Source organism: Bombyx mandarina, chromosome 21 (assembly GCF_030267445.1).
Source record: "Bombyx mandarina strain Sakado chromosome 21, ASM3026744v2".
NCBI classification, from domain to species: domain Eukaryota; kingdom Metazoa; phylum Arthropoda; class Insecta; order Lepidoptera; family Bombycidae; genus Bombyx; species Bombyx mandarina.
This window is the reverse complement of record NC_143227.1, coordinates 1,299,697-1,322,810: the sequence shown is the minus strand read 5'-3', so window position 1 is coordinate 1,322,810 and position 23,114 is coordinate 1,299,697. Positions and strand designations below refer to the sequence as shown.

Below are 23,114 nucleotides of genomic sequence, written 5' to 3'. Positions count from 1 at the left end.
ACTTTCAAATTATGTCTTGGAAATGGAATATTAGAAGAATAAAGATAAACTATACCAAATATTGATTATGTGTTTTGACAAAGAATTCTATTAACCAAACTATTACGAGTATATCTATATTACAAGTGGTAGGACCTCTTGTATGTCCGCGCGGGTAGGTACCACCGCCCCACCTATTTCTGCCGTGAAGCAGTAATGCGTTTCGGTTTCAAGGGTGGGGCAGCCGCTGTAACTATACTTGAGACCTTAGAACTTATATCTCAAGGCAGGTAGCGCACTTACGCCGTAGATGTCTATGGGCTCCAGTAACCACTTAACACCTGGTGGGCTGTGAGCTCGTCCACCCATTTAAACAATAAAAAAGAAGAAAAAAAAATTATACACAAAACTATTTTCTGATTAAAGCACGCGTAGCGATCCGTTGTCTGGACAATAGTGGACAGCCTTGTCTTAAGAGATACCAGCTGTATTCCTAATTAGGCAATCATTCCCCACTACCAGTAACTGATTCGAGCTATATCATATTTTCTTCAGCTCTCATGAATCCCAGACATATTTAAAACCTTTGTTACGGTTCAATTTTTTTTTATAACCGGAAATACGTCACGCACGGTCATCCGACCCAATTTAGGATTCCTCGTGTTATCGGTACCAGAGACTGACAAACATACTTATATGTGCTTAAATATGTGTATATTTAAGCACATATAAGTATGTTCTATATATCATAGATAATAACCACCAGGTCATTCACGTAGTGTGAATGAAGTTCTCGGTAAGAGCTTACTATAAAAATAATTCTATGAAGTAAGGTAATAAGCATCCCGACGCTATATAAATAAGCTAATAAGCAAACGAATCTGTTCGTCACACAATGTTCGTCCGATACGGGAATCGAACCCATGACCCTTGGCGCAACGGTCAGGGCCATTATCTACTGCACCACCGAGTCAACGAGCAGATGAATTTTATGTTTTTTTTATTGCTTAGATGGGTGGACGAGCTTACAGCCCACCTGGTGTTAAGTGGTTACTGGAGTCCATAAACATCTACAACGTAAATGCGCCACCCACCTTGAGATATAAGTTCTAAGGTCTCAAGTATCGTTACATATCTAATTGTATATGTATTACATTACATATCTATATGTATATTTAAATATCTACACTTTAATATTTTAGGCCCTATGAAGCCAAAGAGCGAAGTAGCAATGCTATAAATTTGAATCAACGGTTTCGCAAGGCCCATAACAGAACATATTACATTATAATATTAAATACACCTTAAAATCGGCTCCTACACTCACAATTCTGCGGCTTTGATTACATCTTTAGTCACGAATAATGTGTATTGTTATCAGATCTGCTTATAGTGTGTACGTAAGTCGCTTGGATTTGGATAATGGTCTATGAGACACGTGGATGTGGGTGCGCACATTTTGATTATTTCATTCGATTTGGGATATTGGATTAAGCATTTTGTTATGAAGCATGTAGATAGGTTCTTGTGCCGGAAAAGCGTTTTTAGCGTTTCATTGTATAACGTTACATTATTTAAGTTGAAATTTTTTGTTAGGAATATAATTTAAGATTAAAGGCTACTATATAGTTATATATTATTATATATAAACAACTTGATATTTACAAAAAATGCGTTTTATTCTACGACTATTTAAGCTCAGAGCCTGATTTAGTGGTAAGTGGGGCCCATGGACATCACAAGCGAGAATGCACAAAACTTGAGATATGAGATCAGTCTCAATTATTGTATTGCGTAACTGACGACTCATTCTTGTAATTAGTACACTGGATTTGTTCATGGGAGAAATAGACAGGACGGTACGTACCCGTGCGATGGGATGGAGGCCGGGGCATGTCGGAGTTGAACCGACTCAAACCTCCTGTCGCTCAACAACCAGCATCCAAACCTCGCATGAGACAGAACTCATGAAAAGGCAAAGGGGGGAAAGTGAAGCGCTTAGTGCGGAGCACATCTCTCCCATCACCCTCCCCCTCGGGACGCCGGACCGGCGGTCGTCGACGCCACGACCACCAGCCCTCTCGGTCGGCAGGCTGTCCGAAGACCGCCTAGATGGCGCCGGTTAGAATGGTCTATCCTACGGAATACCCCGCTGGGTCAGAACCAGCGTGGGTTGAGGATAGCCGGCCTTCCATCACCCGGATAATCGGAAGCGATTGAAAGTCAAGTAAAATACTGTTGAAAAATATGTAGTTAGATTTAAAGAGCGGGTCTGGAACCGAGCTAAGAGCACGAAGCAGTGTCCTAATGTTACCAAGTGGCTTCATGAATTCAACCATCTCCCTTCTCCCAATAATACGTCAGCTAGCGCTCACCGCAAATTAAGCAATAAACTTGGCATTAAATTCAAAACGCAACAATTATATTAACAAAACACATTAATGAACAAGACGTAGATACATCATTTGGCAAACATTACTGTTTGAATGAAGACGTTAAATTTATTATCTGCCATTCATCATTTTCATAGATTGAAATTTAACGAGAATACAATATTATAATGCATTTACACTAAACAAAATGATTTGTGGTGATTATAGAAATCTAGATGTTGGGAAAACACATAAATCTTTGGACGAAACGATTGTAATGGACTGCGCATTAACTAAATGCGACAAGGTACGTAAAACTGTATATTGTATTCCAGTAGATGGGTAGATAATCTCACGACCCACGTGATGTTTACTGTATATCGGAGTCTCTAGAGAATCAAACGTGAAAGCTGCAGTCTTAATGCACAAATGTGAACTCTCAATTAAGCCCCAACAGCCGCCTAAGAGAGCTAGATAGGAGAATAGTTGAGAATTGTTTTGACTGATGACTGCTGATGAACGACTGTTGATAGGAAAATAGGGACGGAATCTCAGAGGAAACCAAGGCAGGCATCATCTTCCTCCTTTTTCTCCACTTTATCCCACTAGGTGGGGTCGGCACATCTAATTTTTCTCTTCCATTCTCTTCTATCAGCCGTCATCTCAACACTCACTCCTCTCTGTCTCATATCGTCATTCACACACTCCATCCATGTCTTCTTCGGTCGCCCTCTTCCCCCTCTACCTTGCACTACCATTTCAATACATCTCCTAGTCACATGCATCTTCTTTCTACTCATCACATGTCCATACCACGCTAACCGTCCGCTCTTTGATTTGTTGCTTACCGAGGCTACTTTCACACTTCCTCTGATATACTAAGGCAGGCATCATACTATATCGACGCTTGGAAGGCAAACGTGACTAGGCGACAATGCGTGAACTTTACACTAGACTAATTTAAAGTTGAAATACCTGAAAAAAAATCCATTTTAACGAATCTAGCTGTAGGATTGAAATTATTTTAATAGACTTAGAAATATATATTTTTTGCGCATCGAATATGGTTATTGCCTATCATTTATGTACAAAGCAGTTATTGTCGCTTAGTCACGTTTGTCTTTCAAGCGTCGATATGTTTAATATTTAGACATAATATCTATATCTAATCCAAAAATTTGGCTACTTTGAGAATACATTCTTTTCTATTTTTATCTACAAACATAAAACCGCTGTTCCCACTTGAAAGTACTGTTTTGACGAAGAAGCTTTGACATCTCGAACTAATACAACTGCAACGAAATAATACTCTCGTACAAATATGACGAAATACGAATGTATGCAGCCTTAAGGGTCTCCATCATGCGCTGAACCGGTTCACAAATGCACTTCGTAAAGTTCATTTCAAATCAAATATACGTAAATAAACAGTTTATACTGAATGAGATTCGAAATTGAGTGAGTTGTTGGCCCACACGTGAATTCCGTATCACCAAATAAGTAAAAGAGTACGAAAAGTGTTCAGTGATCACACAAGAACCCAATTACCACGTCTTTTGTGACCTAAAAGCCGCCTTTGTGTGCAAACAGCTAGACCGAGTGTCGAATAATCAGTATCAATATTTGTTCTTCAATTTGTTTGTTTAACTCATTTAGGAGCAGGCGCCCTCTAGTGTAAAATTAAACAATTTTTATTTCCTTTAACATGAGAAAAGTCGTCAGGATAGCGTGAGAACGCGGGGGTTACGCTAGGGTCAACATTGGGCAGGCTATTTCATTGTAGCCGGCTCTGTTAGGAGCTTGGCTTCTCAAACAACCGAGTGTTTCCGATCTATGCTCCGACACCCACATTTTGGGCGATGTTTGGTTTCGTAATTAGTTCGTGTGTCGCGCAGTAGATGTATAATGTTATTTAAGTCATTGTTGCGGCCAGTTTCTACGGCGGAAGGTCTGGTATTCGTCATGGGTGGCTCGGAATTTTTGTTTCGTTTTGCATTCGGCTTTTGTTATTGTTGGCGGCGAATTCTTGTAATTCCATTCATCGGAGCCGAAGCTATGGCTTTATTTTTGATACAAAGTTTTATCGCATAAATTTTCTTGTTATGACTTCGGCTGAAGCTAAAGGTGCGTTTGTTTAAGTTATAGGAATTGTTTGGTGAGCTTTTTTTTTGTTGTCGAACTTACTGGCCTTTGTGGTCGAGTTTCGTGCGCGTTAAATGTTGCAAGAGTTTTGACTATAACCAGTCGCAGTCAATCATATAAACGTCGGAGTCATGGAATTTTAAGGCAGCTTACGCTGGCAGATGAGTGAGATTATAATGCGCAACCTTTGCCCGTGTCGTTGAGGTTACCTAATCATTAGCATCTGTGAGCACAGTCCTCGTAAAGTCCAACTGTTCTAAAGAAGTAAAAACAGAAAACCTCCCGCGCGGTACTACTGGGCCTCAAGCCTAAATCTTTTCACGCACAAGCGCTTTAATACAATGTTTTATCTCTCTATACTACGCAATTTTTGTTACTATGTTGAGTTTAAGGCTTAATGAAACAACTTATTGTTTCTGTTTGAACGCTATTAGAGCTTTTATTGGGTTATAATTTTGATTTCTAATTCCCTCGCATTGTGATGAAGGAGGAATTTTATTGGATGACGTGGAGTGCCATACTGAGGTTTTATTTATTCGACACAGAAAATACGTCAGTAAGTAAAACGCATTCGCGAGCAACTTTCACGATGAAAGCGTTACTTCGCAGTTAACGTTAAGGACTGACTCAGTGGTGCAGTAGCTAGCGCCCCTGACTATTGTGCCGAGGGTCGTGGGCTCTATGCCCACATCGGGCAAACAATAAAAACAATTTGGAAACATCTAGCGGTATCCAGCGGCTTGGCTAGCGGTAGGCAGCGGCTTGGCTCTGCCCCTGGTATTGCTGAAGTCCATGGGCGACGGTAACCACTCACCATCAGGCGGGCCGTATGCTCGTTTGCCTAAAAGGGCAATAAAAAAAATAAAAAACAGAATTATCATAATTGAGTATTTACTGATATATTGAGCCTGCATAAGTAAGTGACATAATACTGCTTACTTCTGCCACGAAACAGTCATGGGATTTGGTTTGGAGCATCGATATGGCTTTCAAAATTAAGAGTTGAAGCCCCTCAATGTGAGTGGGGTCACGTAAAACAAGACCAAAAGAGATAATAACATCTGTTCATTATCAAATTCATAACGTGATTCAGGAGGCTGCGATGTTTGACTACAATATATTCATCAAATAAATCAAACATTACAAGCCAATAAACAATCCATCGATTACATATTCTCGGCGTACGTTCCTACTTTCTCAGTACTCGTCGAGGCAACGGCTTGTCATCTGTTCCAACCTCATTAATATTAGCTAGAGATTATTGAGCACCGTCAATGTATGTAATTACTCGTACATGTAATTATTCGTTTTACTGGTGGTAGGACCTCTTGTGAGTCCGCACGGGTAGGTACCACCACCCTGCCTATTTCTGCCGTGAAGCGGTAATGCGTTTCGGTTTAAAGGGTGGGGCAGCAGTTGTAACTATACTTGAGACCTTAGAACTTATATCTCAAGGTGGGTGGCGCATTTACGTTGTAGATGTCTATGGGCTCCAGTAATCGCTTCACACCAGGTGGGCTGTGAGCTCGTCCACCCATCTAATGAATAAAAAAAACATTCGTGTGTTGAACAGTTTTTTTTTGCTCTTCGTGTTTAATATTTATATGTGCATTGAAACTTACATACGTATGATTTTCAGTATCTGGTACCCGTAACACAGGGAATCCTAAATTATGGTTGGTTTTTTTTTTATTGCCCTTGTAGGCAGACGAGCATACGGCCCACCTGATGGTGAGTGGTTACCGTCGCCCATGGACTTCAGCAATGCTAGGGGCAGAGCCAAGCCGCTGCCTACCGCTTAATACTCCCCACAAGCCTCGTTTGAAGAAGGACATGTCATAGCGCTCGGGAAACACCGTGGAGGGGAGCTCATTCCATAGCCGGATGGTACGTGGTAAGCTTGCGTGTTATTATTATAACTTAGCAGTGTCCAGATATTTCGGCAAAAGCCAAAACTATATAGCTATTTACTTAACTAATCTCGTTTTGGCTGCGCACTTTAGGAATGATCAGAATCGAATTAAATTTCAAATGATTAATACCTTCAACTTGTTTTTCGGAGCAGATGTCCGCGTAGATAATTAATTTCATATTGTTTTTTCTTACCTATTCTAGTAATCTCGAGGGGTTATTCTAGATTCGCTGAACTAGTAGGTGAGTTCACCAGGGGCTCCAACCTGACGACGTTGCTAATACGAACCCTAGCAAGGGCCGTGCTTCGCAAAATCTACTACCGGATCGGAAACGCGACCCACTGAGAAGACCCGGCGAGAAATTCAGTGGGCTGTGTCTGTGGGTTAATTTACGCGCCGAGCCCTTCGTCGCAAGTGACGGGTTCGACGAGGACGATGACCGGGTTAATTTCACGTTTTTGGCATATCGTTTCAAACCATAATTCGTTAACTGAATCCGTATTCTAAGCGAACGTCGGAAGTTAAAACTCGAATCGGTCAAGCTGCCGTCCAAGGGCCACTTTGTGGACGACACTTTAGATTTATTAAGTGTTTCAAACAGTATAATCATGAGCTAAAGAATTTACCGAGAACGCTATGCTAAATAAACGTTATTTATGTTCCCAAGAGGAATTTTGTTTATGGTAATATTGGAATTGCAGATAGTAATAATGTGTTTTTTTAATGATAATGTCAAATGAGGAGAATAGTTTTTGATAATTTTTTTGGAAGCAGTGACCGGTTGCTTCTCTGATATCGGTAGTAAAGGCTTACCTATTTATAAAAGTATATAAAAAAAACGTAAACTGTAAGATATTATTAATAAGAAATATCTGACATTTTATCTATTATTATATTGTTTTATTTTTTTTCGGACAGGTGGCCGAACTTTTTATGAGGTGGAGGCTCTGCAGATGTTGGGAGCGGACCGCGGGCTCAAAGATAACAGTTTATCTATTGACGGAAGGTATTGCGAGCCGGCACAAGTAGCTATGTCATTCTGCCTATTCCCACTGCGATGTCATGCGGTTAGCTTAGCAGATTAGAATGGTCGTAACACAAAATAATATCAATACCACGTCTTAAGTTAGCATTTATCTTATGATCAATAAATCAATAAGAACGATTGGAATTTATTTTAAGTCGACTTTATAGGTAACATAATTACATATAGGTATATTGCAAACTCGTATAGATATCTATCACCTTATTTTTCCTACCTCTTCGCTGGTAGCCTAAGAGACTATACCAGCTACGCCCTGACGAGTAGGTGAGCTCACGGGCTCAACCGGAGAGAATTTGCTAACACTGGCCCTAGCAAGAGTAGTACCTCGTAAAATCTACCCCCAGGTCGGAAACGCGATCCACTGAGAAGATCGGGCGAGAAACTCAGTCGGCTGTGTCACTCGTCAAACTATATGTATCACCATCGAGCCTGTTTCTACCGCGAAATTCTTGAGCAGCCGTTATAGCACGCTATGTAGTATATAATATTTATATATACCTTGATACCCACAGTCTTTTTTTTTTTTTTTTTATTGCTTAGATGGGTGGACGAGCTCACAGCCCACCTGGTGTTAAGTGGTTACTGGAGCCCATAGACATCTACAACGTAAATGCGCCACCCATCTTGAGATATAAGTTCTAAGGTCTCAGTATAGTTACAACGGCTGCCCCACCCTTCAAACCGAAACGCATTACTGCTTCACGGCAGAAATAGGCGGGGCGGTGGTACCTACCCGTGCGGACTCACAAGAGGTCCTACCACCAGTAATTACGCAAATTATAATTTTGCGGGTTTGATTTTTATTACACGATGTTATTCCTTCACCGTGGAAGTCAATCGTGAACATTAATATTTGTTGAGTACGTATTTCATTAGAAAAATTGGTACCCGCCTGCGGGATTCGAACACCGGTGCATCGCTACATACGAATGCACCCGACCTCTTATCCTTTAGGCCACGACGACTTCCAAGTCTATAGTGGAATTCATCTTGTGTTGTTTACGAACCTCAGAACTAATTTAACACCAAATAAAGTTTGATAGCTGCTTCCAAACTTCTTATGGCTTACGGTACCTTTATTTGACAGGGAAATTGTTATTAGCTATCATCAATAACGCTAAAACGCACTTCTTGTGAATCTCGTTCACGTAAAGAACCCAAAATACCGAATAAATCTGTTGACAGCTAAATATTCGACGATTGTGGTCATAAAATCCATCGCATCCTACTATCAAGTTTCACACCGTATCTCGTGGATAATTACACAGTTTCTCATAGGTACAGTTGGGACGAGTGTTAAATAAATTATTGCGGTGTTAAAGAGGTATTTCAATACGTTTTCTTGGTTCAATATAAATTTGAGAATCTTTTTTGGTGGATACTTTTTTTTAAAATTTAAATGGTCAATGGCTAGAGATTTTTTTTACCATTGACTAACGCGGTAAAGTCATTTTAGATCAGCCTGAGCTTTGTGGTAGCATTTTTGATTAAGTTTTAAAGGTTAGGAGTCCATGGATTGACAATTTAACAAATGTTTAAGGTCTTATTTTTCCTACCTATGCTAATAACCTTGTAAGTGAGCAAGAGCAGTGCTTTGCAGAATCTTCTACCGGATCGGAATTATCAAAGCAAGGCATCAAATTGAATGGAAATGATACTTTTATGCAAACATAATTAAAACTAATTTTACGTTTTGTTTCAGTAGACAAACTGCTGGTAGGACCTCTTGTGAGTACGCACGGGTAGGTACCATCACCCTGCTTATTTGCCGTGAAGCTGTAATGCGTTTCGGTTTGAAGGGTGGGGTAGCCGTTGTAACTATACTGAGACCTTAGAACTTATATCTCAAGGTGGGTGGCGCATTTACGTTGTAGATGTCTATGGGCTCCAGTAACCACTCAACACCAGGTGAGCTGTGAAATCGTCCACCCACCTAAGCTAAAAAAAAAATTTTTTTTTAATTAAAAAATAGACCTTAGTTATCTTCCTCCTTGCATCGTGTTCCTCAGTGCTGAGGGTCGTGACCTTTATTAAGCACTATTGTTTGGAATAAGATCCTCGATTTCTTCCTGCCCTTTGCGCAGTTAGGTACTTGCCATAATATTCAAGTCGTCTGTGACCCCAAAAACCAACGTGTTCAAAGTGTCAGCAGACAATAAAAACGAGATATTGAACCGTAAAATAGTTTTAATTGTGTGCACGATTCACAATGAAACCGAAGAAAATGTTTAATGTAGTACAATAACATTTTTTTTTTTTTTTTGTTAGATTCACCCTACGGTATAAAATCTACAAACATTAATATTTAACTTAAATAGGAAAAATACAAACATTATTGAATTCGCCCTTTCGAGTGTGAACACAACTTACATAAGATTGGCTGTGAAGACGTCAAAGGCTGACTTCTGTTTATTAAATGATATAATAACAATATAAATATGTAGATATAAAAACTAACAGAGAAAAAAAAGGCATGGCACTCGGGGACTGCCGCGGTAAAACTATTGCGTAGCATTTTTTATCAACTTATGCAATTATAATTAATAAGACAATAGTAATTTAATATTAAAACAATAATAAAATAAGACCACGCTATATTTATAAACATTAACAAAAGCAAAACATTAACTGTCCTCTTCACACTCATAAGTTAGGCCGCGCAAGAGAGAGATGGGCAATGTCAATGGGCGAAGTCACGCCGCGCGCTTATTCACAAATACTACACAAGCGCAACGTGTGAATGTGTTGAATGCGAGCTACATGGTAGGCGGAGTGGGGGTGTTAGGTTTTATTTTTGTCACGGAATGTCTTGATTCGGTCTCGGCGCTCAAAGCCCTGCATAAAAGCTATGCAATAGCTTAAATTCAAATAAAAATTAACAAAAACTATTCAATAATATTAGTAAATATCAGCAGCAATACCATTTCAGCAGGGTAGTAAATTCACTGATATATTCTAAACAACTTTACGTATACTAGATAATGCTAGATCATAGATGTCCGCCAAATACAATATTGTTTCTCTAATACCTCTGTACACCTTCGGACAGACGTACTAAAACACTCCACAAAACCCTTTATAATTATCAGAAATACACAATAAAACCAATAGTCGTTCGTCGTTCGTATAATCTCAGTGATTTTCTGTCGTAAAACATAACGATTATAAATAGATTGATGTCTTATTTACGATCGATGCACCGCTATTGGGATTAATGGAATCATTGGATCGATTTTATTGATTATCCTTCGAGGATTCGTACGAGGGACTGGAACCGTCTTTGTTTGACTGAGAAATAATATGAGGATATGTACATAGCTTATAAAAAATAAATTGGCTTTTGACATTATTAAAGGAAAGCTCTTCCCTGTTGAACAGAGTGGTAGGCAAAGATGGTAGATTAGAAATATAGTAGTATTTCATAAGCTTGTACCTATTTATCAGATTCGAGATTTTCAAGATTTTCGGTGTTGTTTGATTTGTTGACTGCTGTGATATGTATTGAGAAAACCTAAGCGATAAGCCGCATTGCTCCTGCATTTGTATTAACTAGTGTCGCCCAAAGGATCGAATTTTCAACATAATCACTTATATATTAAAATTCATCCTATGCATGAATGTTTTTGTTTCTCTTTGAAAGAAAGAAATAAGAAAAAATGCTTATTTCGATTTCTACCTTTTAGTAATCTGTTGAGAGACACAGAGGAAAGTAGTACTTAAGAGTTTTTTATTCTCGCCTATTTATATACAGATTATCAATGTCAGTTACTTAATCAGCTAGTCAGTGGACGTAATATTTGAATTAAATATAATATGGCTAGTTTCATTAAAATCGTTGCTGACAAAAAACGTTAGTAGAAGATCGTCCTAGTAGAACCCTTTTTAACAGTAGTAGTGCGTATCAGTACCTCGTACCTCCACGAGTAGGTACCACCGAATTGCCCACTTCTGTCATGATGCAGTTATGTGTTTTGGTTAAATGGTAGGGCCAAAAGAGACCTTATGTGTCTTTGGTCATTCAGAGTGCGATGTCTATGAACTTTGTTAGTATGTATATTAACATTAGGAGTGCAGTAAGCATTCACATACATATCTAACGCATTAAAATAAACAAAACCATTTTATTTTACGGAAAAAGCGCGAAAAAGTAACATTTCAAAAGATACAAAACTACAAATTTACTTAATAACTTCTTTCCTGATTTAGATCGACCAAAAACGAATTAACGAAAACGCTTTCAGGTTTCCAGAGAGAACCAACAGTATTATAACAGCTAATTACTATATCGGTTCCTGTTAAATCATCAGGAACATGTTTACCGACACCGATTACAAATATGTCTAATAGCCACCCTTAGAACGTTCTTAATGACGTCATAAAAACGCCTTTACGACTTTGGCAGATTTACTGAATTAGGGTTGACATGCTCTGGTCACTTCCTGTTTTTTAAGGCTATACATAAAGAAGTGGGCTTATTGTCTTTCGAGACAGTAAATTTAGTGATACGGAAATCCTTGGAGTCGTGTATCATCGCTATTCACGCACGGCTTAATTAAACCTAAATTATTTGGCGAGTGATTTGTGCAATGTGCAATGTGCATAAAAAATTTCGAATTATATTTTTGCGTGGAACAAAGGTTTAGATTTCTTCGATAGGTTTCTTCTTCTTTGATAAGCGAGGTCCCGTCATTTATAATGTCAATCAATTCGAGGCCATCCAAGAACTTACGAACCATTCTGAATTCCATACTCCACTCAACTTCTTCTTAAGAGATTAGATTGTTTATTTTCCGAGGATTAAGAAAGCCATAACGCAGTTCAGACGTAGTTTGCAATTTTCCAAGATTAAAACCTACAAATTGTTTTTAAATATGGTGGTGCTGGTAAATACTTTTAGCGCTACGATTCACAAATGTATTTTATTAGAGCTGTGACGGTGTAGACAGATATGACGGTTTTTTTTATTGCCCTTGCAGGCAGAAGAGCGTACGGCCCACCTGACGGTTTCATCTCGCTTTTACCACCGCACCGCCCGCCACCGGAGTAGAGTTCATCCATACTACCTGGAGCCACTGCGGTCACCCACAGTGCGCTTCCAGAGATCTTTTTTGCCAGCACCATCCGGCTATGGAATGAGCTCCCATCCACGGTGTTTCCCGAGCGCTATGACATGTCCTTCTTCAAACGAGGCTTATGAAGAGTATTAAGCGGTAGGCAGCGGCTTGGCTCAGCCCCTGGCGTTGCTGAAGTCCATGAGCGACGGTAACCACTCACCATCAGGTGGGCCGTATGCTCGTCTGCCTACAAGGGCAATAAAAAAAAAAGAGTAGTTACCGTCGCCCAAGGACTTCAGCAATGCCAGGGGCAGAGCCAAGCCGCTGCCTACCATTAATGTCATGGACGTCAGTGATACCAGCGGTGTCCCTGTCACTGTCGGTGGTCACTGCATCCTCAAGCCTAGTTCGATAAAGCACGGGTCATAGCGCTCAGGTTTCTCAACGGAGGGAAGTGTATAGTGACAGCCCTACGAGGTGAGCACTGAGATCGTAAAATTGATTGTTTTGTCTCGAAGTGTTCAAAGTATTATTCTTGTTGTAAATTAAAGTTTTATGAAGGGAATGAGAGTAGTCTTCATTGGTTACTTGATTCAGCTTGTTTGCTATTTAATATTATTACGTACCTAACTAGAAAAAAGCTTTCGAAAAAAAAAGTTCTTTCATACAAACCTTGCTCGAATAATTAAATGAATATAACAAAAAATAAACTCGCGAAAATTGTAGAGGCATTCACATATGAGGCCTCACAAAATTGCGATAATTGTTTTAATAATTACCTACTCAGGTACATACGCCTAACAATTGAAATTCGACCCTATTCTTTAGCACATCAAGATGTCCTTTCTTTGTACGTATTGATTTTTAACGGCATCTATTATAAGTAAAACAAAAGAAATTCGGTAAAAAATGGCGTTAAAGCTATTTACGAGATAATGTAGCATATTACAATACATACGCTCCAACAATAATATTAACCGTGTCCCCAGAGCATTTGCTCTTTTGTTTAACTATAGGTTTAGTAAAACCGCTTAATTTCCAAAAAAAAAAAAAAAACATTTTATCAATGATAAGCTAAAGCTTGTCGATGACTACTGAAGAATAAAAATCGGTTGGCAAACACACGACAAAATATTCGTAGTAGCTGATTCGCATGAATCAAAATATTAAAATTTTAATTTACTTGTGCCGCCTCCATTTTGACTTTTGGCGACGTGAAATCGAAATCGTGTCTTATAGACAGGCCAGTAAATCTATATATTAATACGTGAAGCAAAAACTTTGTATCCATTTTTACGAAAATTGCGCGGACGGAGGAGTATGAAATTTCCCACACTTATAGAGAATATAGAGAAGGAGTGCCGAATGGTATTTTTTTCAAATATGCAATACATTAGATACAATAAATCAATAAAAACGTTACACACACTACCATGAATTTGACACGCACGCATATGAATACTTCTATGTTTATTGTCAAACTGTTGTTAGTCTGTGATCAAATTGAGAATAGGTTAATATTGTTTATTTGTCTACAGTTTAGTCTTGGCGAAATCTGTGATTATAGAAGTCTTTGGCAATAGAACCATAATAACGTTATAGTCAAATTTCGACTACTGCGGGTCCTCTAGTTCAAATAGTTGCGTCAATCAAACTAATGAAACTTTAGAATTAATTACATCGAATTACGTGAGAAATTAAACGCCAACTAATGAACGTTTAGATAAAAATCAAATATCTGACTAATTAAACGATTTGTATTATTTATTATAATTTATTCGTAATATCGTAAAACTTAATGTTAAATGACGATTCCTTAGACAAGATAAAATGTGTTATGTTACATAATTGTTACAACATTATGGTTAGCACAGAACCTGTACTGAGTGTTTGTTAATTAGTACGCTATAAATATGTAATGTTTTTCAGTTTCTTTGTCGTAGAATGTAGTATTGTTACTTTCCCGTTCTTCAGAGGAGATTTGAGGGGAGTGCTCAGTGGCAGACAGCGACTTGTCCGAATTATCATTCCCGATCCTGCGGACAGAATGGAAAGTAGTCGACGTCACCCCAAACACGTTATTTAGGATCCTCCCGATCCACTAACGGTGCTTTTAGGTATCTCAAGCACCGATCATCGTTCCCGTCGAACCCATCGCTTGCGACGAAGGGCTCGCCCGGTCCGTTACCCCCTTTGACCGGGTATCCGTAAATGGGGGGGGGGGGTTAATTTATTGTGTGTAAATCGGAAAAATCCATAGACCTCAATTTGAATGCTACCTGCCATCCATCTTGATATACAAGGTCGAAGATCAAATTGTTTAAATAACGGATTCCAGTGCCCAATTAATACTAGATGGGCCTCGAGCAGGTCAACAGGTTGGTTGGGTGTTATCCAACATGGTTGGGTGTTTATACCATGTTGGATAACACCCAACCTAAGGCTTTTCGATTTCACGAAGCTTACTATGAATAAAATGCAACGTGAATTATAAACAAATCAATTGCATAATGTAAATCTATTCGAGATATCAGTTCACAATAATATTCGCACATTGAAAACAATATTAGAGTTATTTAGACATTATCATAATGGTAGATCTGATTAGCGTAATGAATTGTCGACCGGCGGCAACACAGTGGCCGAATGACCTGTCTGTATTCTGTAAGAGCTAGCTGCAGTTCTTCGAACGGTATCCAATTATATTATGTACTTACAGTCTGACTCTACACAATATTTATTAATTTATATATTAATACGAGAAGCAAAAACTTTTAACCCCTTTTTACGAAAATTGCGCGGACGGAGGAGAGTGAATTTTCCCACACATATAGAGAAGAAGTGCAGAATGATAATATTTTATTAAACTATGCATAAAAATACATTAAATTAATAAATAAATAAAACATTACACACACTACCATGTATTTGACACACACACGCAGGCATACTATTTGTTTATTGTCAAACTTTTCTTATTGCTTATAGTCTGTGGTCAAATTGAGAATAGATTAAATACATTATTGTTTGTCTTTATTATTATTTGTCTAAAGTGTAGTCTTGGCGAAATCTGTGATTAAAGAAACTTAATATACTTTGACAATAGAATCATAATATTGTACAAACTTTCCGGTCACTCAGGACTCAACACACATACACTGGCTGGGACACAGCCCACTGAGTTTCTCGCCGGATCTTTTCAGTGGGTCGCGTTTCCGATCCGGTGGTAGATTCTGCGAAGCACTGCTCTTGCTAGGGTCAGTATTTGCATCACTCCGGTTCGTGCCCCGCGAGCTCACCTACTAGTTAAGGTTACGCTGAAATAGCCTCTCAGGCTATCAGCTTAGGTAGGAAAAAAAACCATATAATTTAAATTAATTATAGTCGAATTTTGACTACTGAGCTAGCCACTTAAGCTTAATTTACAATACATTTCGATGGTCTAGTAATTAGTGGCTCTGACACCTGTATCGCTTATTTCGGGTTAGATTCCTGATCTGTTATTTTTAAAATATATATTTGCTCTTTCGGAGTTTGGTCATACCTGTTGTTACTAAAATATTTAACATATTATGCTATGATCATGATAATCACGAGTCGTAAATGTGGTTGGGTGATGGCAAAAATATGCAATGCTTAGAGATTTTTTTTATTGACCATAATGGATGAACCGACTCGTTCCAGAAAAATGAGAGAAATAGATGAGTTGAACCGAAAATCCCACGCAGTGGTGTGAATTGTGAAGCTCTGTCTAGCAGTGGACAAGCGCGGGCTGATTACGAAAATACCGCAATTGTTCGTTTCAATTCTTCTTCTCCATCTTCCCTCACTGCTGAGGATCGCGACTACATGTGGGTTCCTCCACAGTGTTCGATAATGGGTGCCATGGACCGCATAGTATAGACTACCGCCAACACCACTTCCTTTACCAGATCTGACCATTTGGCTGGTGTTCTGCCCACAGCGCGCTTGCTTTATGCGACCCGAAATTATGAGCTTCTCTAATTCATGTTGTTTCAATGAAGCCTAGGAATTAATCAACGACTTTTTTGACGTTTTAAAATCGATACAGAAACATGTGCAGCTCTTGAACAACTTCATTAAAATAATCTAAAGTATAATCAAGGCGTAATATCGAGTACGGGCATGTTTACTCGCCGGCTCTGCTTTACCTCGAGTATCGTGCTACAACCAAGATACCATCTACCGCTCCTAACGCAAGGATTCGTAATTGGATGGAATAAGTCTTGTTCTAATTTAAGCGGAATTTACGTAAATTTTAATATTTGGAGGCTCATGGGATTTTTTGGTTTGACGATATACTTTTTTTAGCTAGTTGTAAGTTATTGTCAAAGATCATTCTTATTTTTCCCGTTTCCACTTCACGTGCCTAATCCCATATGAACCTACAAGATAAATATGAAATAGATTTTCGATAAATTCAAAAAACTATCCGTGTAGCCGTTTACCACATATTTGCGATTCATAATATCTAAAAAACACTGTCCAGAACATACAAAATAATTGTTTTTATTATGAAAATCTGAATCATTAAAATAAGGTACAATATAATCATCTTTGACATTGCAATGATAAAGGAAGCGAAGTGTCTATTGAATAATATGTGTCCTTTCCTGCCCCTGCATTAATCAAATCCAGATAAAATGGGTTCCCATCTGCACAGGAGTCACTTTTATCCGTGCATTATCAATCACAATTTCTTTGACCTCATGTGAGGTTGAAACTTTCCGCTCAGGTGTTTTTTTTTATTGCTTAGATGTGTGGACAATCTCAGAGCCCACCTGGTGTTAAGTGGTTACTGGAGTGGAGCCCATAGACATCTACATGAAACGCATTACTGCTTCACAGCAGAAATAGGTAGGGTGGTGGTACCTACCCGTGCGGACTCACAAGAGGTCCTACCACTAGTAAAAAAGAATATAATGGTATATAGTTCTAATCAGCGCACAGCGGTATTGAACGGTCACGAGGTTTTTATTACCTAAAGTGGACGGAAGAATTACAATCCGTCTGACATCAAGCAGTTACGGAAGCTCATAGATAAGATTGAGTAAATTAAAGAACACGTGAAAGATTTTTCTAACCTTGACACAACATCAAATTTTTATTTTTTATTACCTTTGTGGGCAATAAAAATGGTTATCGATACAGTTTTTGTTTAAATAAAATAGCTTTTTTTTTTTGTAATTTTTTTTATTTTTTTTATTTCATTAACTTCAGATTTTGCATCCATATACATATCCATATTTTGCATTACCAATATTTTTATTATCTTTTTTTATGACCCTTCTAGGCAGACGAGCATACGGCCCACCTGATGGTGAGTGGTTACCGTCGCCCATGGACTTCAGCAATGCCAGAAGCAGAGCCAAGCCGCTGCCTACCGTTCTTATTATTCTATTAGTATTCCTATTATTCCGTTTCTTATTATCTAAATAATATAAATATTTACTGATTTAGAATACTTAATTTTTATTTATTTATTAAAAGCACATTTTGTCATGTCCTTGTATACTAAACTAATTGCTTAATACTTTCTAAGTATGTCATCAGAATCATATCAATTTAAGTGCTAAAGTCGCGGAGAAAATCTGGTCAATTGCTAAGCACAATATCATGAAGCTTCACGAAAATTCATAGTTATTGACTTTGAACTCCATTGACCCCTCCATGTGCCCGGTTTAGTTTACTGTTTCCTGGTTACATGTTTGTTACGTAACGCTCTATCCAATTTGACATTTTACAAAGTCACCAAAGTTTCTGGTTGAAAATGTTTTTATTGCCCTTGTAGGCAGACGAGCTTACGGCCCACCTGATGATGAGTGGTTACCGTCGCCCATGGACTTCAGCAATGCCAGGGGCAGAGCTAAGCCGCTGCCAATTTTTTTTTTTTAGAAAAACATTTTTCTGGCTAACAATATCAACTACTTTACAAGTTTGCATTTCACGAATTTTTGTAAGTGCTCAATCGTGTGTTTGAAGCAGACAGTCATTTTTAAAGATACAAAGGTAAATCGTTAAGAATTTTCAATGATGATTAAACTAGAACAATCGCTTGAGAAGATTCGAAAATGCAGCGAGCGTAAATTAACTGAGCTTTTTCAAACTTTATTAAGTCGTGACATTCATTCGAGTAAATACAACACAAATAAGTATTAACAAAAAAATGGTGTTACTAGTCAGATTGCATTCCAATACATTTCCGAAACAGGGAAATTTATAGAATAACGAATTTCTCACAGCAACTCTCACATAAATATTGTAGACGGAAATGTCGTAAAAATAAGTTTATCGACTTCATTGAAATAGCTTGTTTGTGCTTACGGCCCAAGTCGTTGTAAGTGGAGATTATGACATCACTTATTAGCGAATTCCTTAATGTTTTTAGGATATTTTTACGATGGCTGGTTATTGCGGTCTACTGGTGTTAGAGATGTGCCTTTTCTTTTTTTTATTGCTTAGTGGCTGGACGAGATCACGGCCCACCTGGTGTCAAGTGTTACAACACGATGTTATTCCTTCACCGTGGGAGTCAATCGTGAACATTTGTTGAGTACGTATTTCATTAGAAAAATTGGTACCCGCCTGAGATTCGAACACCGGTGCATCGCTCAACACGAATACATCGGACGTCTTATCCAGTAGGCCACGACGCGGCGACGACTTCATATTAAATTCAATATTCTGAGGCGTAGTACATAACTTGAATTCTCACTTGTGTTAGTAAAACTATCTATCACCTAGTAATTAAGATAGGAATTAAGGGGCTAGCTAGAACGCCAGTTTGTGTTGACTAGGTTGATATTAGTGATAGGAGTCTCTGGTCGCACACGACTGTCTTCGAAATGAGAGCCTGGGGAAATTTTGCATCATGAACATTATTTGATCAGTATACTTACCCAAGGAGTTGGGACATTACCAGTCACCCAAAGCGTGAATATTCAACGTGACGAAATGCACGTGTTAATAGCTCTCACACTGCAGCATTATACAATAACATTAAGACAATCGCGAACGTCTGTCTGTCAGTTCACAAGCATCTCGAATTTGCATATAAATAGCTCGCGAAATACGTCGGTGTGTAGTTTGTTCGTTAATGTTTGGAATTTACTTAATTTAGAGGTGTGTCAAAAGTGACAGCTGTCAACTTGTACAGCGTAGGTTCTGTGATGGAAAGCCCGTTTACGTCCTTTTTCTTGTTGTATTCATCACTGATGTCGGCATAACAAGTACCTACCTATCTTTTTTGTAGTTTTGATTTCGGTTACGGTTTTATTACTTTCTCTCTGCCCAACGTGGTCTTTCCAATTCTACTGAGATCAAAGGCTGTTGATGACCTGTTTTATCTGAAGTAAGTGGTGACAGCGGAAACATCAAGAGCACGGTCAGTCACAATTTGAAGATCTGTTTTAAATTTCTGCAAAATATTGTTTGTCTGAGCGTCATGGATATATTAGGCTTGAGATTGGCAAGCATTATGCAGCATAAATAAAAGTTTTTATTTTATTTTAATAATGAGATTGGCAGAATATCTCATAACGTATTTATGAGATTTATAATAAGGAAGTTAATAACAAAACATTGAACGTTTTCACTGTTCTGGAAGTTTTAAAGGGAAATCCTAGCAGTAATATTTCAATCCATTAACAAAATTGTGCCATTAATACCACTAAATGGTAATTAATGGTAATATTATTATTATTATTATTATTAATGCTTTATTTCAGTTTTTTTTTTTTTTTTTTAAATATATGTAAGACCTAGACAGCATTCTATAGATATTTTTATACTATTTATTATTTATTTATTACAAAGAAGACAGCCCAACGCAATATAATAGAATAAGGTAACAAAGAATAGAAACAAAAAAGGAAAAGAAAAAGAAAATTATATTACTATCTTAAGTTTTAGGGCGTTTTATCTGGAGTAGGGCGTTTTATCTGGAGTAGGGCGAATTGTAAGACCGCGTGGATAGGTGCCACTATCCTGATTATTTTCGTCGCAAAGCAGTCGTACGTTCCTGCTACAAACGAGAGACAGCCGTTTTACAACCCAATTGAGACTTTGACCTCATGTCTCAATCATTATATTGATATTTATGGGCTCCAGTAACCACTTTTAACAGAGTGCACTGTGAGTTCGTATAATGGATTGTACAACAACATAAGTTCGTTAGAGCGTTATATCGGTAACCAATAACAGTGTACTTTTGCAACACTTAAAATTAATTTGGTAATTATTCGTATGGGTGTTGGCCGTCCACCATAATACACTGGTTCACTTAACCCAGAATCCACACGCAACATTTTCTTCCTAACACTTGCAGATCAGACCATTAAAACGGCTTTCCATAAGCGTACAGCACTTATTAACGAGCATGCGATTCGTCACTGCCAGCCCTAGTGCCCTTTACACTGACGGAGTGCGACAGCCCTAATGTATGTGACAGTCTGACAGGACGGTGTTAACTGAGTGATCAAATGCTGGTTAGGTCTTACGTCCAGTGAAAACGTACTGCTGAAGATGATTTTGTATAAGTTGTGTTGTCTTCTATATAGATTTTTTCGAAATCCTTTCTAAATATTTTATAGGTCTCGGGAGTTATTGTGACGAATCATAGTTTACACTTCGAAGTAATATTAGGGGCTTTAATCAGTGGAAAGTACCGTCAAGGGCGCGGAGGTTACGTTTCGTGTTTCTGATAACTTTCAATGAGGTATTTCGGTCTCTCCTCCCCAATCGTGTCTGCTTGAAGAAGGATCTACGTGTATGGCTTTTACACGTCCTCAATTCTGTCCCAGTTTCTGCTGCAATGGGAGTCCCATTCAATATATTTTTCTCGTATGATAAAAAAGTAGCCCTATTTTTTGGCAATACGGTAGTTTTGATTTCTTATCATAAGCAAAACAAAATAATTTAATACTTTTGAAATGAACTTCTTCTACTTTGCCCTTATCTTATACCTTTAAACGAGCAATTCTTGTGTATATATATTATATAATCTGAATCTCGGAAATGGCTCCAAAGATTTTCATAAAATTTAGTATACAGGGGATTTCAGGGGCGGTAAATCGATCTAGCTACGATTTATTTTCAAAAAATGTTATTTTATTCGTGTTTTCTGTAATCAACTCTTCCCGACATCTATTGGCGAATAATAATACTATTTTTCTTAATTGAAGGCAACTAACCGCTTTAAAGACACAACAAGATGGCGTTATCAAAAAAAAAAACGAGCAAAGCTCGGTCATCGTCTAGTCCCATATTATGTGGGGACGGTGCAGCATGTTCTCGTATCATGCTGCTTAGAGATTTGTCATGAGTTATCCGTCCTTGGGTTATATCTCCGGTAGTATGGTCTATTGCAACGTGTCATAAGGATGTGCCAAGGCATTTCTATTTCTTCTTTAGGTGTTACTTCATCCGTTTTAGCTTCTATGAATTGCATTTTATTATTATAAATATTAATACGAAAACTAAGATTTTCATATACCAAAAGTATAAAATATCATATTTTGTTTTGTAATTTCATAATAACTTCAAAAACGACTTTTCATAAAATAAACTCTTTTTAGTAAAATAATTCCATCGCTCTACATAGCTTTTAGTGGATATAGACCATTATGAGTACTTTGTCGTGGGAAATATTTGTCTCTTTATTTAAGTGACATGTAGTTTGAAAACAACCAGTACAGATTTGCGAACAAAAATAACAGTACAAAGTCTTTTCACTTGTGAAAAAAAAAATTTTTCTTCAAACGATTTTTATTATTGTCCTATAGTGATGCACCATGAAAATTATGACACTGAAAAAAAATCTCAACAAACAGACAGTTTTGGTTTATGTAATCTGTTTAAGAATCAAAACAGGTATTTAGATTTACATATTTTTAATTCCGATAGAATGATAATACAAAAAACATATATCACAGAATGGGCCAATATTTATTATAGGTATATTAGAAATTTAAACGGGCATGACTTGTATATTATGCGGTATGAATGTGAGCGAGTACCTACATATATACGTTTTTTTTTTATTGCTTGGATTGGTGGACGAGCTCACAGCCCACCTGGTGTTAAGTGGTTATTGGAGCCCATAGACATCTACGACCTGAATGCGTCATCCACCTTGAGATAAGTTCTAAGGTCTCAAGTATAGTTATAACGGCTGCCCCACCCTTCAAACCGAAACGCATTACTGCTTCACGGCAGGAATCGGCGGGATGGTGGTACCTACCCGCGCGGACTCGCAAGAAGTCTTACCACCAGTAAAATTGAAATGGATTAACAATAACACTTTAACGAAATATTCATTGATCGTTGATATAATATTTTCTCCCGCCACATATCAGACAAGAACATTCTGAATATCAAAAATCTTTAACAAAGGTCCCACTTTGATTGGAACTCTAACCTGTAATTCATATTAGGGTGATCAGTGACAAGTGTCAAACATCACTATCGTTCTAAATATTAAATACATGATTAAACTGTTTCCCTAATATGACTGGCACAAGCATAATACAGTTCTCACGATCTACGACAATTTCACGAACCTAAGGTACAGCGCGGAGAACAATAAATT

The 23,114-nt window shown here is 38.0% G+C and overlaps 1 protein-coding gene across 2 annotated transcripts in view; it reads right to left on the bottom strand.

Annotated features, from left to right (window-relative positions):
• The window catches only part of LOC114240356 (uncharacterized), a 196,186-nt gene that overhangs the window by 74,350 nt on the left and 98,722 nt on the right, over positions 1-23,114 (bottom strand). The gene's annotated exons all lie outside the window — the stretch shown is intronic.